This window comes from Octopus sinensis, unplaced genomic scaffold (assembly GCF_006345805.1).
Source record: "Octopus sinensis unplaced genomic scaffold, ASM634580v1 Contig18742, whole genome shotgun sequence".
In the NCBI taxonomy this organism is placed as follows: Eukaryota; Metazoa; Mollusca; class Cephalopoda; order Octopoda; family Octopodidae; genus Octopus; species Octopus sinensis.
In genome coordinates this window covers 438,416-455,979 of record NW_021835991.1, presented here as the reverse complement: position 1 = coordinate 455,979, position 17,564 = coordinate 438,416, and the positions used below count along the sequence as shown (strand labels likewise).

Here is a 17,564-nt window from a genome sequence, read left to right as displayed (position 1 = left end):
CAACAAGAAAGTCCTCGACTCACATGATGTGGTCCCCCAAAACTTTCAAGCCAAAAATTAAAAAAAATTATTTTCTGCGTTTTTGTTAAAATGAACAACAAGAAAGTCCTCGACTCACATGATGTGGTCCCTCAAAACCTTCAAGCCAAAAAATTAAAAAAAATTATTTTCTGCGTTTTTGTTAAAATGAACAACAAGAAAGTCCTCGACTCACATGATGTGGTCCCCAAAACCTTCAAGCCAAAAAATTAAAAAAATTATTTTCTGCGTTTTTGTTAAAATGAACAACAAGAAAGTCCTCGACTCACATGATGTGGTCCCTCAAAACCTTCAAGCCAAAAATTAAAAAAAATTATTTTCTGCGTTTTTGTTAAAATGAACAACAAGAAAGTCCTCGACTCACATGATGTGGTCCCTCAAAACCTTCAAGCCAAAAAATTTAAAAAAATTATTTTCTGCGTTTTTGTTAAATGAACAACAAGAAAGTCCTCGACTCACATGATGTGGTCCCCAAAACTTTCAAGCCCAAAAATTAAAAAAAAATATTTTCTGCGTTTTTGTTAAAATGAACGACAAGAAAGTCCTCGACTCACATGATGAGGTCCTCCACAACCTTCAAGCCTCGTGAGGCCATTAATTAGCTTAGCTATCTTTTTTCGATGACATAAATTCTTTTTTGTTAAATTTTCGTTAAAAAATAAAATAAAAGCTCTAATTGTTATCGACCATGAATAGACTGTGCAATTATCAGATTTTGAAAACCACTAAAAAGGAAAAAGCAAAAATTATTAGAGATTTACATAATTGATTCTTTTTAACTGCCGAAACTGACAAATTCGATTATGCTACTGTTTAGATTTCTTAAAAGATAGAGGCAAATAAAATTTAAATTAGTCATGTAAATTTCAATTTGCCTATATTTAAATCTCCTTGATTTAACAGGCTTTAATTTTTTCCTTATAATACTACAAAGATGAAGCTGATTATCATTTTCTTTACCGAAACAGACAAGTTCGATTATGCTAAAGTTTCAATTCCTTTAAACATAGAGGCAATTAAGTATAATGGCTTTGATTGGATAATACACTTTACATAAATTTCACTAAATAAATTTACGTAGAAAATTTAATATAAATTACTGATTCGCGTTTACAAAATCATAAGAATGTCCTATAAAGAGAGATCTGAGAATGTTAACAAACAAGAGAATATGAACCATATAACAAAAAAAGAGAAACGAGGGAAGATGTGCTTAAATGGTGAGGGAACTTAGACAACAGCTGAACAAGGTCAGGACTGCTGTTAGACTCAACTACGGGTAATAGAATTATGCATTCTAGGTTAATTGTTTGGGATGAATGTACGATGGCTCATAAAGGCGCATTCAAGCAGTTGACCGAACATATAGAGATATCAAGAATTGTAGCGACCATTTGTTTGGGGGAGCATTAGTTGTATTGGCAGGTGATTTTAGACAGACGCTGCCAATTATTCAAAGAGGGACGCCTGCGGATGAATTGAATGCCTGCCTCAAATCGTCATATTTGTGGACACACGTGAAAAAGGTAAGCTTAGATGTAAATGTACATGCACATTTACAAGGCGTTAATAGCATATTCCCACAAATCCTTCTAGATATTGGAAATGGGGCAATCACTTCAGAAATGCACGACCAGAAAATTAGGCTACCGGAAGAATTATGTATTTTCGTAGAAACAGCAGAAGAATTATTGAATGCCGTCTATTCCGAACTATCTGAACACTACGTGAATTTCGACTGGCTGCGTGAACGAGCTATATTAGCTCCACTTAATGATGAGGTACTTAATATAAATTTAGATTTATTAATGAAAATCCCTGGCAGAGAAAGAATATATAAATCGGTCGACGTTATTATGGACCATGAAAGGGCCTGCGATAGATTTAAGAGACTACAATTTCCGCTGAAGATAAGTTTTGCTATGACAATAAACAAGGCCCAGGGACAGTCTTTAAAGGTAGTAGGCTTATTTTTAGAGAACGAGTGCTTTTCACATGGCCAGCTGTATGTGGGGTGCTCAAGGGTAGGTAGAAGAGAAATTTATTTATATTTGCCAAGGATGGACGGACTGCAAACATCGTTTATCCACAGGCCTTAGAATAAGGTTATATCAAAGCAGGTCGCATTTATATATCTACATAAATTTATAGTTATTTAAGGAAACTGCGAGCGTAGCGAGCAGGGCCTCCGCAATTTTTTTTAATTTTTGGCTTGAAGGTTTTGGGGGACCACATCATGTGAGTCGAGGACTTTCTTGTTGTTCATTTTAACAAAAACGCAGAAAATAATTTTTTTTAATTTTTTGGCTTGAAGGTTTTGGGGGACCACATCATGTGAGTCGAGGACTTTCTTGTTGTTCATTTTAACAAAAACGCAGAAAATAATTTTTTTTAATTTTTTGGCTTGAAGGTTTTGGGGACCACATCATGTAAGTCGAGGACATTGTAGTTGTTCATTTTAACCAAAATGCAGAAATTTTTTTTAATTTTTTTTGGGGGGAAGGTTTTAAGGACTTCATCATGTAAGTCGAGGACATTGTAGTTGTTCATTTTAACCAAAATGCAGAAAATTTTTTTAATTTTTTTGGGGGGGAAGGTTTTAAGGACTTCATCATGTAAGTCGAGGACATTGTAGTTGTTCATTTTAACCAAATGCAGAAAATTATTTTTTAATTTGTTTGGGGGGAAGGTTTTAAGGACTTCATCATGTAAGTCGAGGACATTGTAGTTGTTCATTTTAACCAAAATGCAGAAAATTTTTTTTTAATTTTTTTGGGGGGGAAGGTTTTAAGGACCTCATCATGTAAGTCGAGGACATCGTATTGCCAATTTGAAGTTGGTGTGCACACACAGACAGACAGACAGACAGACAGACACACACCATACCATTTTATTATTAAGATATGGGCAGACGAATACGCATAGGCACGGTTACATTGTACTTTGAAACTCTAATTTTACCTACGTAACTAGTAAATAAGAATGCTTGCTTTATTTTGACACAATTATTTGATAAAATGTTAATTATAAACTCGAATTTATCTAGCCGCAAAAAAGTGTTCATGTGACATGGGCAGCTTGTTACATTTTTTGACTTTGTAAACGTGCAACTAAAATTTTTCAATTATCCCAAACATTATTTATATATAATAGCCATAAATTTCAACTGTCAAGACCTGATTACACCTGGACTAAACATAGACTCGCAAAATAATTTCGGGCTAAAAATTTTTTTTTAATTTTCTTATCATGTTGTGTTTACTTTTTTAATAATAATTACAAAATATGTATATGTTTATACTGATTTGTATGGTTAAATAAACTACAAAATGAGGTTAAATCTCTGATATGTTAATACAGCTTAATAGATAGAATTACGGTTAAAATTAGAAGTAAAGTTTGGAAGTGGCTAGGACTAGTATATGGTTTGGATTAGTAAGTGGTTGAGGTTAGGATATGGCAGGGGTTAGGGTTAAGATATAGTTTGATTGAGTGAAGGTTAAGAAATTCATTTTAATGAAAATTTTGTCAGAAAAGCTTACAAATTCGACATGCTTGCTAGTGAACTGAGAGTAATCTACAATTCCAAGGCAACTACGTACCATTGGTTCAAATATGAAACGGTGTTGTGTGAAAATTCTATGAACATCACTGCTATTCAATCAATCTCGAAGGACCCACACAAGCTTGTATTCATTTGTGGTTATCCGAAAAACATTGTAGACTATGCGTGTAGAGCATTAATTTAAAAGAATGGAAAAAGTTTCGGTTTACAAATGAATCAACGGAGAAAGCATTTCCATGTGAGGCCATCGAGTCGAACTTGAGAATGACCACAGAAGAATCAAACCCTGTGAGATAAATGAATGGGACCTTTAAAAAGATTGGTTGTGGTTCAATAAAGAGGAAAATCAACTGAAAGTGGACGCATTAATAAAAAAAGTAATACTACACTCAACCCTCTCAAATTGGCCATTTTGAACAATTTATTTCTGGAAAATTGAAAAACTCTGCAAAATAATAAATTCTCAAATTGGCCATAAATTTTAATTTTTTTAGTAGCATAATTTTTATTTTTCATAATTTTTTCAATAAATTTGAATTTTATTAATTTTCGGCAGACAAGTTAAATTATTGATAATACATTCTAGAAAACTTTCTGATTCTGGAATTATTCCGTAAAAAGAAGAAAGTTATTCGGTTTGATCGCAATCCTCAAAATTTAGCGTATCCATTTTGAAGAAGCAATTTTCAAGTTGTGTGAGGTTACTGTGAAGGTTGTTACAAACAATCAGAATGTCATTAATCAAGTCTATTTTTATTATGAGTGATTTTAAACTGGTGAATAATCCTTATAAAGAGATTTACTATTCTTCATTTGACCCAGACATCAAAATACATATCTGTAACTAATTTTGGGACTGGTTTTTGTTAAAATTTGGTTTTTCTTTTAATTAAATCAATAAAAAATTGTGCAAGTTTGGATTTAATTCTGACTAGTGAATGTAACAATAAAGAAAAGTGGAAACAAGAAATATCAGAATAATTAGGTTAGTTATTGAGTACCGTCAAAATATTTTTCAGTTACATTCACTTGTGCAGATTATATTATTTGGGATAGGGTGGTCACAGAGGTTGCATTTGAGATACTTTTATTTTCACACTGTTGTCGGCTAATAAGATATTTAGTTTATTCGTCACTGTTGTAATTCTTATATGAGAATAAAAAAGTATACATTGTGTGTTAGGACCCATTTGTGAACATGCACATTTTCTGGTCTTTAAAAAAACTACACAGTCAGTAATTTAAAATATTTAAGGTTGAGGCGACGACTGATTTTTGGCGAATAAAAATGGTATTTGATTGCATGTAACTTTAATGTTAGAATAAGATTTGTACTGATGTGTTAATGCGACTAGACGTACAAAAGCATCTACATTCACGTAACGAAGGTTATCACAGCTATACAGATCTCTAATAATTCGAAATATTTAAATATACATATAGAATAATTTATCCAAACTTATCAAGTGAGTTATTTAGTATTCTCTCTAGCGAGTCTCCATCACAAACACTAGTTTTATTCTCTAATTGGCCATTTCTCAAATTGGCCAACAATATTGAAGGAACCAAAAATGGCCAATTTGAGAGGTTGAGTGTATATACATTCTAAAAAACTTTTTGTTTTTTTAAAATAGCACTAACAATCAGCTGTATTCTATATCATCAACTGTTTGTTTCGTATTTGATATTTATGTAATATAAAAATAATAAAGTATTATAATAAATTTGTAATGGTTTTTTTCTAAAATTTAAAAAAGAACGTACCTCAAAATTAATTTTCTAATTGAATAAAAATAATTCATCCGGTGGAAATATTGAACATAATTTAAATGATTTTTTAAATACATTTAGAGAGTGCCATTTCAAAAATTCACTTACCTGGTCGTGGATGCTTGTTATCACTTAGGCAGGCATTCCATCCTTTAGTCATCCATTGCACTTTGGATCGCTATGGGGTGAGGTCGGTTCCAGTCGGGCTGTCCTACGGCGTATTTTTTTCGTGTGCTCTTGCGCATTTTTATTTTTGTTTAACATACGTGATGGATGTTGGTTTCTGACTTCACAAACAAATTGGAATTGCAGTTTTTTGTGGTTCACGCATCCATGCTGACTGCCAGTGGTTGACAATCGATTACTACTTTTTCAAATTACTATTTACTTTTTTTTTGAGAACAAATTAAGTTTGGAATGTAAAAAGGGGGAATTCTAGGGGGCTAAAGCTCCCACCCTCCTGCGAAAAGTACCGCATATAGTTTCTATATCTAAAAATTGTTGAAATTGATTTAATAGATTAGTAACTTGAGTCTTTTTGTAGCGAAAAATAAAGCTTTAAAGAAATTAAAAGTAAATCAACCAACTACACTTTAAATTCTTTGTCGAGGCCCGAAGACTTAGCTATTTGACTCCGCAGTGCGTATGGAATGGTATTTTCGGCGAGCACACCGAGACTTGCTGAAAAAGCTAGCTCGTCTCTCTCCGGTCGTTTTTTTCGGCAAGATCTTCGATGCTCCAAACGATAGCAGCTGAGTCGTCATCTTGTAGACGATTCCAAAGGTTTCGAAAGCAGGGGATCGAACTCGAAAGTTCAGAATTGTCTTTGTACTTTATCCTTTTCTTTTCCTCGACCTGGGTGGCGAGGAATACTCACCAACACTCTTTCTAGGGTATGCAAGCCGTTCGAAAAAATTGTGCTCTCCTACCTGCAGGTGTGAGGCTGGCAGATATCCATACCTATGCGTACACTGATACCAATACATAAATATTCGTTGTTCAGGAGCAATCTTGTCCATTGAATTTGGAGAGGTTTGAGTCAGTCTCAGCTGTGTGACAGTTAAAGAGGTCAGCTGAAGTTGATCCAGTTTAAAACGAATTGACTGAAATTTTTTTTTGCATAAAGTTAGGTTGAACTTTAACTTTCTAAGATAAAATAGATCAAGTTGATATCTTTTTAAACTAAATCAGCAACAATTTAGCTCAAATCGTTATACTATTTTATTTGAGCAGCAAACTTGCATATATTGCACTTACTTACTACATAACGAATGAGACTTCGCGTGATTACGAAAATCGCTTTCTGCAAATTGGATCTAGAGCGGTGGTTCTCAACGGTGGGCGATTGGCATCCTAGGGGGAGGTTTATTGTGTGAGGGGGATGGTTAATTGCTAATATCTGAAAAATGAAAATCTAATGTTAGAAGTCGATAATCTTTGAAAAAGATTTTTATTATATTTTATTTAAATTTCTAAGCGTGATTTCTATAGTTATCAATATCCATGATTTCTAAAAAGTCAGAATATATAATGATGAATATATTTCTGTTGGGTTTATTAAAGATCCTCAAGATCCTAATAAACAAATTTGTTTTTAATGTGTTACAATCTTTTCGAATGAGGCAATGAAACCGTTTAGTTTGGTTGAACATTTAACCGAAAACATAATAATTCAATTAAAAAAGCAGATTTTTTCTGAATTAAAAAAATAATCTTGAAAATAAAAACACCTTACCGTCAAAATATATCTCAAAATGTCTCTGAATTATCTTATTTATATAAAGTAGAAGAGGTACTTGCAAAAACTAATTGCATTATTATTTTAAATTATAAGTAATGCCCATTCGATTGCAAAAAATGTCATCCGTAAAGGGGCTATACACAAATTGGAGGGGTGATACAAGAATAAAGGTTGATTAAAATTATCTTCGTAACATTTCTCTCTTATTGTAACAAGTCTTAAACTAAATTATAAAGTACATATAGCTAAAAATAAGCTTTCCTAATTAAAAAGCATTTAAATATTTGTAAAAAAATCCCAAAGAATTTTCAGTTGCATCGGGTGAAATGCTTTTTTGTAAATTATGTGAATTGCCAGTAACATGCAAAAACAATTTTTTGTGAGCAAACACAGAGAAACACATAAGCACTCTCTACAAACAAATTATATATCCACAAATACAAGACAATTGACTATTGTTCTGAAAAATTATTTTTCTGAAATTTTGCGTCAGACGTAACGGAAGCATTTGTATCAGAAAACATTCCACTCTATAAATTGAGGAAAAGAGCATTTATCACTTATTCGAATTTATTGGGCATCCACCTCCTTCAGAGTTTACTTGCCACAATATAGTAAAAATTTTACAACCATTTGTTATAAAGAACAATTATCAAAGACAATTGTTCAAAAAAATTGGGTACCCGCCAGAACCAATAGCTGCGAGATTAGGAAGCTGGCTCAAAGCTGTTTCTTATTATGCTAAAACTGTCAAATGTTATTCAAGTATGAATTTCTTTAGAAAATTTTTTGCTTATTAAAAAAGCGAAAGAATGTTTATTTAATGAACAACATAATAGAGATCACAATATTCACTTATCATATTTGCTGAATGATTTAGAATCGACAAATTTTATATTAACAAAATGATGAATTATAATGACATTCTAAATATGACAATATGTGTATTAACAATGATTATTTTACTTCTAATTACGGAGCCCGAAAAACGATTATTGAAAAAACATTTTAAAGAACTACTATGAGTAAAGGTTGACACTTTTTACAATTTGTAAAAATGAATCTGACAAAGTCGATGGTTTTTTCAATTTGTCTATTTCAATAAAAGTATCATAAGTTAGTTAATAGTTTTATTCATTTTTGAGCATCTTAATGGAAATAATCGTACTTATGGATAGGCAATGTCCAGAGTGGTGTGTGGCTAATGATTAATGACCATCAAGTTTTATTAGAATATTGTATTGCTTAAATGGTTCAGCTCGGAAATTAATTAGATTTAGGAGAGCATATTTATGATATTCAGACAATACTCCAAAGCGAAGTCAATCTCTGCAGTTGAAAGAGACTTCTCACAACATGCTGGGTTCATTAGATTCGCCAGTATTAATACTTGATCAGCTCGAGTTTTCACTTTTTCTAAAATAGCCGTACATTCATAATCCATATAAGTCTGTTCAAGTTTTCTACAAAATGACTAATCTTCGTAAAATCATTTTGCATTTTGTCTACAACGACAGCAATTGGTTTAATCAGCAGCAAATCATTGATTTTTTGTTGATTAAAATCAAATGATTTAAATCAAATAACACTGCTAAACAGTGACCTTAATAGACGCTATAAGCAAAGATTCTCGCTGATATTTACAAACTCGTGAAACCTAGTGCTTACAAAAATATTTTTGTCGAAATCCTGCAAGGTAAGTTAGTTAGTTACCCCGACCTCTCTAGCTTGTAGAAGGCTGGCTGTCCACAGACGCTCAGCAGCGAGTGCTGGGCGCTTCCATAAGTCTATAATGCCCACCGGAGGCCCCGGTCGGAGAAAGCTTTTCAAAGCAATAGGCATAGATGGTTCAGAGGAGGAGACCAATAGCCAGATTCATCAATTAGGAGGAAATGTCCAGAACGAAGTTGTGCCAGAGATGTTCTCGTTTCTCTGTCCAGCTAAGACTCCGTGTCGTCCACCAGAGGAGGGGAGTCGTCTAGTAGTTTATTCCAGGTAAGTTTTCGAATAGTCTTAATGGAGACATGGTCGTGTATCTACTTTGTCCTCGATTTCTCGGAAGAAGGCTCAGAAATTTTAGACAGTTCACTGGTTAGATTTGCAATGGTAGGTACTATCATACGGCTGTTTTTTGTATGAGAGAGGAAATGACATAGGTGGTCTGATTCATAACCGTACTGAGGAATTGCAGGTTCCGCATACGAAGGTGATCTTCCACAGATTTCAATCCAAAATTCAATTAAATTGGTACGATGATCCAGTCTATACAAACTCTTTCCACCTGGCTCTTTTGTTTTGTAGAATGTGGTCAGTGATTATCCCGTTAATACTTGATAATCTGGAGCCCTAGTTGGAGTCCCACAGGCCATTCCTCTTTATTGCCCGTCTCTCTTTTATGAGGTCAATGATCTCCTTTGTGAAAAATGGTTTTGCCCCACGGATGAATCCTTTGGGAATGTATTTTCGGTCTGCAGAGATTATACAATTGTTGAAATGTTTTATTTAAAATTTAGGACTGAGAAGTTTGAGAGATACTGATCAGTTTCTTGTTGGAATTTCGACTCCACTCCGCGTTTGTAGTTGATAAATGTCCTTTTGGTAATAGGACTTTGGAAGTATTTTTTGATCTCCAAAAGTACAGGGTTGTGGTCAGAAGGAGGGTCGTAAGGAACCGATCAGGAATGTCCGAGAGGCAATTGCACACAATTGTGTTCTTCAATGGCAAGATCCAGGAGAGGTCTGGAATGTAGCCCTTCGAACAATTTGTAGGAGGAGGAATGTACAGGTTGACGATTGTGTAGGCAACATTATTGGGTAATCTACAATTTTAGTCAAAGTATAAATCTCGACGTATAAACAATAGATTTTAATTATTTTTTCATTATTTATTAATTTAGTTTGATTTTAATGGGATTGTCTATTGGATTGTCTGGATTTTCATATTTTTTAAGAATAAGAAATTGATTGTTATTAGTACTGTGACGAACTCCAAGTGGGCGTCGGGAAAATGTGGAACGTATAGAATTGGTAGTGTTAGTGAAGGGAATGTTGTTACGGATGAGGGTGATAAGACCTCCTCCATTCAGCCCATTAGGGCGGTCCATACGAACGGTTGAAAATCCCCTGAATCGAGGGGTAGAACGTGTCGATGTCAGGCGGGTTTCCTATAAAATCATTTTAATTGTATATTAATAAATTTAGTTTATTATTAAAGTAATTACGATTTTATTTTTACCCATAAAAAATTAAGTAATAAAAAGACGAACTCACATTTTCGTTGTAATGGGTTGTTTTATTATTTGAAAAATTTTATAGAAAATTCAATTAAAATCAAAAATGGCCAAAATAAGAAAAAATCCTTGACTAAAAAAATAATGTAATTTACAATTTACATAATTTCTAGAAACTCAAATGAACTTTCTAGCTCAAAGAAAATTAATTTAAGTGATCAAAATAACATTCAACTAAAAAATAAACCTAAAAAAATTATTGGTGCCACGATGTTTACAGGAGAATTGTTGTTCCTTGTTGCATGGTTGTGCAATTAAAGATAATGTTTCCCAGGAAAGGATCAGATCAGCGCACACTGGTCCCTGCATCTGAATTCAAGATTTCGAATCCACAGCTTGTTATTGAATTCTATCAAAATAATCTAAAATTTAAATGATTTTTTGTAATTCAACTGTTTTATGATGTAATATAATCGATTTTATCATACGACTTAGTTTTGAGGAAATGTGCACTTTTTTAATGAAATCTGGCGAGATGCAGAATTTTGCGAGCAATAGAAGTTTGAACCTCTAATTGTTTACCATTAATTGAAATTTATTTAAAGTTTTAAAATTATAAAAGAGTTAAGAAATTCTAGAATTATTAAAAAAATTAATAAAAATAATCATCCAGAGTTTTTTCTTCATAGATAGGTCCTCATCCATCTCAACGATACTATAATCAACAAATTCTGTTTGTTCTATTGGAGACGCAATTTTAAGCGTCGTGATCATTTGTGATGTGGTGTCTATTTAAAGAAGTTAATTACAAAATTATTTTAATCGGATCAACAAACACACCTGAAAATTGTACAACCAAGTGAATTCATTAAAGAAAAAGAAAGAAATCTTCCATATTTTTCATCATGACAACTGAGAGACAAAATATGGAAACTGAAGCCCCATAGATTTCCGATCCCTGATCTATCTCAATATAATTCCAATAAAAAATCATTTATTTAAAATAAATTATAAAGAATCACTCCAATTTTGATAGCTTTTTATTCAAATCTACTGACCTATCCTTCCAATATTGAATCTAAATCAATAATTAAAAACAAATAAATACCAAAGATTCTTCTTCATTTTGTAACGGAATATCAACGATGGTCTTCAATTCCTCGCCATCATTATTTCGCATCACTCTAATCTGATCCAAACACGTGGTTTTATTCAATTCAGGATTTAACATTTTTGCCCTATTTTTTCTTGAGTTTTGAGGGTTCTCAATCACAGTTCTATCTTGTTCTGTTGAAGTAAATAATTTTTTCAATATTTTAAGCTCCTTTTCAAGTTTATAATTTTTTTGCTTAATTTTCAACTCAGACGACCTCAATTCTTCATTAAGAACACGTAATCCACGTGACTCGTCCCTTGCAAGTTCGACTTCTTCACTGCCATTAATTAGACTATTCAATTCATTACCGACACGTGTATAATTCATTCAAATGGCGGGAAATTATGTGTTGAGCTTTAACATAATCAGCTACACTCGACTCGAGTTGATCAGCAGTGGACCGATTTTGCCGGGAAAGTAATTCAACTTGATCTTTTGACCGTTCGCACTTTTTTTAATTTTTACAAAATACTTGTTCTTTCAGATTTTTGTTACAAATTTTTAAATTTTCAAAATCCGTCCTTGTAATTGACAGCCCGTCTCTAAGATTTTGAATCTAAAATTATCGAATTTCGGGAAATACTTCAGCATTCTTAATCTCAATGTCTCCTCCTAGAAACTCCTTGGTTTGACGCAATGTCTCCAATTCATTCTCTAAAGATTCCAATTGTGACTTTTGTTCGGAGACAGTTTTGGAAGCCTGTTCTAGTTCAGCGATAAGTGTTCTTTTTGATTCGAACACATCCTCCAATTCTCGTATTTTTTGTGCTTTTTCACATGTTTCAAGTTTCAATTTTTTAATTAAATTTTCACCCTTTTCAGCTTTTTTTGCGTTTTTAATGACGATTTTATCAACTTTTAACTTGAGTTGTTCCAGCTTTCTTCCAGATTCTTCCCCCTGGTTTTACTACTTTAAAATATAACTTTTGCTTTTAATAAAGCACATTGGTCCTCAAGTTGTATTTTTTGAATTCCCGCCACCTCCAAACTATTTTTAGCTAACAGAATTTCTCGTTTCTGGACATTCAGGTCTTCTACGAGTTGTTCATGTTCTTCATTTGAGAATTATGGGTCGCCTTGTAGTCTTTTAAAGCAGTTTTTACGCAAACAAGTTCCGAATCGCTTTCTTTGAGCTACAATGTCCTGATTTTATTTTATTACTTGTGTATAAACATTTTCCAAATCTTTCTGAGCTTGTGCCATCTTGTCGGCCATTTCTTCGTAGTTTTCAACCATTTCCTTCTCACGTTGGCTTAATAATACGATTCTTTGTTGTGATGCCTCAAAATTCTTTTCAATCTCATTAATTTCTAATTTAAGATCTTCATTAATATCCTCAGTTTCTCTTAAATCAACTAAAATCCGAAATTTCTAAAAATATACAAATTGGTTACTTCAGTTTGGATTTTTTGGATCTCACTGCTCTGACAAGCCACAATTTCCTCTAAAGAAATGACTTTATCCATTTGTTGGTTAAAATTCTCAAGTAAATTATTCCTGTCCTGCCTTATATGTTCCATCTCATCATTCATCTCCTCAATCTTGGAAGAACTTGATTCCTCCTTTGATTTGCTCTCAGACAACTTTAGTTCATAATCTCTCAACTTGTCATTCGCATATGTCAACTAAAATAATTAATTTAATATTACTGCTTCAAATCTTCTTTCCGATTCTGTTTTCTCTTCAAATAAAACTGATTGTAAATCACTAATAAGAATCTTGTTTTTTTCGTTATTTTGTCGTTCATTTCTTAATGAGGAGTGAGCACCGTCTAAAGCAGATTCCAGCCTTGATATGAATTCCGACTGCTTTTTTCTTTCCGATACTTCCTGAGCTTTATTCTGCTCTACATTACGTCTAAAATCCTCTAATTGAGAATTCAATAATGAAATCTGCCAATCTATATCTAACAGTAACCTGCTCAGTACTGACTTCGTTCTCTTTGGAATAGTGGTCCAATTCTTGTTCTAATTGATCAATCTAAAATGAGGGATTCGGGAAATCACTCTGTGAGTTTTCCGTTCGTTTTCAAGATTAATTTCGTTCGTTTGTAACTTGAAAGTTTTCAAATCAACAGCAATGGAGTCTTTCTGGTCAATTTGGAATTTTAACTGGAAAATTTAGAATATTTTGAATTTTACTTCCAGTTTGATGTTGGAGAGCTTTTCCTTTAGTATCTTTAGTTCTAAATCTCTTTTAGAAATTTGTTCAATCATTTCATTTATCTAAACAATTTTAATTATAATATTTTTTAATTTTATATTTAATTTTACAAAAATATAATTTTAATAAAATAGTTTAAACACAATTATTTACTTGGTCTTTTTGTGATAAGCATCGATTATTCAATGACTCACATTCTTCAGTGGCTTTTTGTGTCTGATAACTCGATTTACTGTTATCAGCCACAAGTTTGCTTATAGTCTGCCTCAATACAGTATTATCTGTTTGTAGTGACCTGAATTCGTCCTGTTTTACCATTTTAGCCTGATTGTTCATATCGATCTAAATCATAGATATTACACTTAACTTGAACTAATTTTAAGTTCTCTTCTTGTAATTTATCGTGCGAAATTCTCATTTCTCTTAGTTGTTTTTCCCTTTGTTCAATATTGCCTTTCATTTGCTTGATTCCCTGTCGAGTCCTGTTCAACTCATTGGATAATCTGTGTATCACATCGTCTCTTTCTGCAATCTAATATTTTATTTAATAATTAATTTAAAATAATTATTAATTAACTAAAAAACCTCTTTAGAGTTTTCAAATTCATCCTAAATATTTTTTTAGTAAAAATACTTTTAACTGCTCCGAACTCAGTCGGTCTCTTAATGAGGCATTTTCTCTGCACAATTTTTCCTCAGAAATCTGCAAACACCGAATTTGGTCTTTAAGGAACTCGCAGTGTTTTTTAAGTCCAAAAAAATCTTCTTCCAAGCTTTGAATGAGACTTTCTTTGCTCTCCAATGCCGATTGCACGAAGGCTGTCTCATCAATTTGTTTAGAAAGCTGAGCTCGTAGTTCATCAGTTTGGTCTGGTTGGATTTGTTCCAAAGACTGTTGGTCATTTTGTGCAAAAATAGCAGCTTCAAGCCAACGTTGGATAGTATGGTTCTTGTTTTCCGTTTCATTGTCATTTGATTGTTGTCTTGTTGGGAAAATTGTTTGTTTTGATGGTTTTCCAGGTCTGAATCTTCTTCTTTTTGGCGGATATATTCTTTTAATGATACTATCTATTCATTAATAAACATTTAACTTTAAATAACTTATTTATATTAGTTTATACTTTAGTAATTGTACATATATTAATTAGTATCGATCTAATCCCACCAAATAATTATAGCTATATATTTATTTGAAATAAATAAAATGAATACTTGGTCAATTTTTTGTTCATACATATCTTTAAGTGCTGAATACTCTTTTTCTAAAAACAAAATTTTGTGTTCATTTGATTTATTTTGCTCAAATAGAACTGCAATGTCAGAATTTTCATTTTTTTCAAATAATAAAGAAATGAGTAATTTGTTCTGATCAGTTAAATCTCTGTTATATTCTTGATATATTTGTAGTTTTTTCTATTTGAAATAAATGATTGAAAATTAACCTCTGAGTTGTTTTCATCGTATTTTAAGTTGTTTATTTCTTTTTCATAAACTAACTGATGATCTTGAATAAGTCTCAGTAAACTCTCATTTGTACTTTCCGTCATTTTGTAATAACAAACGTTGCTAAGCAATATTTATTCAATTTAAAATTTGAATAAAACTTATAAAATCATCACAAAACTTGTCTAAACGTATTAAAAATTCTCACATTAACTCTTTTTCATAAAATCTGCAAAAACCTTTTTTAAGCTTCTCGTATCTTTTTGACTGCTTTGACTCTTCTGTAATCTAATGATATTTTATTTTGTGTATTTAATTCTCTACAATTCCTGGGAATATTCCCTATGCTATTGAACAGTAGTTCCACATTATGATGAAAATTATTTTTACTTTAATATATTTACTTTCATATCACCGATATCATAGTTCTCTTGATATTCCATACACAACACCAGAACCCAATTAATAAGCCTTTATTTTAGTTCTAACTCTGTTCATAAAATAGATACGATTTTATAAACACAAAATGAATGTAAACATTAAAATTATTTAAAAAGTATTTTAAATGCAATAAATATTTTGAAATTGTTTATTCCGTTTGTGGTGTTTCTATTTGTACTATTTATATTTTATTTATTTTTAGTCATATAATGCCATATTTTTTCACTCCGCATTCTTTAATGAATCGAGATATTCAATTCTTGCTCCAGCTGTATAAATCAATTTGTAACTCATAGAGAATCACAATATGTCCCCACATTTTTCCACGGTATTTGAATGAAGAACAGGCTATTTATAGATCGATTTATGAGGCTGGTGGAAGCTGGGGATATATATTTTTTTGAACCAGTAATTAATTTTGTTTAATTTCTTTAAAGTATTTAATGAAAATAAGACCAAAGTCAGTAAAATCAGCACTTAAAAGAATTAAAAAATGTGTTTATGATAAACTGGAAGTACAAATTGACGATACCTGCTCTATATGTCTTGACACGTACAAACCAAAGACAAACGTAGCTAAACTCAAATGCGGTCATTTTTTTCATTTCTCGTGTGTTAAAAAGTGGCTGAAAGAAATAGAATCTCGCAAATTAACCTGCCCATATTGCCGGGCAAAAGTTTGATAGTTTTGTTTTCTTTATTTGTTATTTGAGTTTGTTGTTGAATTAAAAAATATTTAATATAATTTTGTTAACTATAGCAGCTAATTAATTTGAAATATCTTTTTAAAAAAAAGTATTGAAAATTTGAAAACATTAGTATGATTGAACAAAGGAGATGGTTATAGATTTTTAAACAAATAAGGACATTTAAAAAATTTTTTTGAGTTTTTTCATTTTCCATATTTTAATTAAAGTGATTTATTATAAGTTAATTTGAACTGTCATGACTCATTTTATAATCGGAGACAAAATATATCGAATATCTCTTAATATTCTGAAAAATGAACAGAATCTTTTATCACTAACTTTTGATGTTTAATTTGTATATACTTCGGTCTGATGGTTACTGGATCCACTTCGAAACACCACCATATAAGGTTCTCTTTGACTAAGTCACAAATAATGCTCTATTTATTGGGAGTTAATTAACTATTGCGTTCTAATCAATAAAATGACTATAAATGACCCGTTGGCTAAAAGTATGCTTTTTGATGCTAGAATGCAGCCGTCGTGTGTTCGATTCCAAATGAGGGTACTTTCGAGCTAAGGTTAATCTTGTCAACGTTCCCCACCCGTGAGACGGCAAGTCCTTCTAGCACGGCACAGTTGTTTAAAGGTGATTTCCACCTTCCTTTATTTACATTATCAATGACAATTTTTTACTATGGAAAACATTCCCGAAAAACAAATAAAGTTCGATCAGCGATGGTAGGGAACTGCCAAAAATGGGAACTCGGCATCGAAACTGTAATGAAGATTTTGGACAAACGACTCCTTTCCTCTGTCTCTGCTTTGGATTGGCTAGTTGTGAGTGCTATTTTTGCTTGAATTGCCAACTTTAATGTGCAACTTGGGGGTTATGAAAAAAAATTATAATTTAATTAAGCAATCATTTCTTTCTGTCGAAATTTATGCATTCCTTCTGGGTTTCTTTACTGAAAAATAATTTTTATTCAAATTTAACAGTTTTTTAAGTCATACTTTTAATTTAAAGAAAAAAAGAAAACACAAAAAAATTAATTATCATTAATTTTAAAATAACCTTCACAGTTAAGAACAAGTATCCATTTGAACAGGCACAAAAAATATAATCGCAAAACTCAAAAGAATCTAAATAGTCAGTGAATTTCCCTTCTGTTGCGGATTCTTACAATTCATTCCTAATATTTTTCTAAAATTATAATAATCGGAAACAATTTAAAAATGTTATCTACATATGTATTTATTCCTGTTATTGTTTACAAGTGAGAATACAGTGCTCGTCAAAAAAATTGCTCAGCCATTTTTTCATGCT

At 31.9% G+C, this 17,564-nt stretch overlaps 1 pseudogene; it reads left to right on the top strand.

Annotated features, from left to right (window-relative positions):
- Positions 1 to 5,474: 5,474 nt before the first annotated feature.
- On the top strand, positions 5,475 to 5,621 carry LOC115231599 (annotated as a pseudogene).
- Positions 5,622 to 17,564: the final 11,943 nt, after the last annotated feature.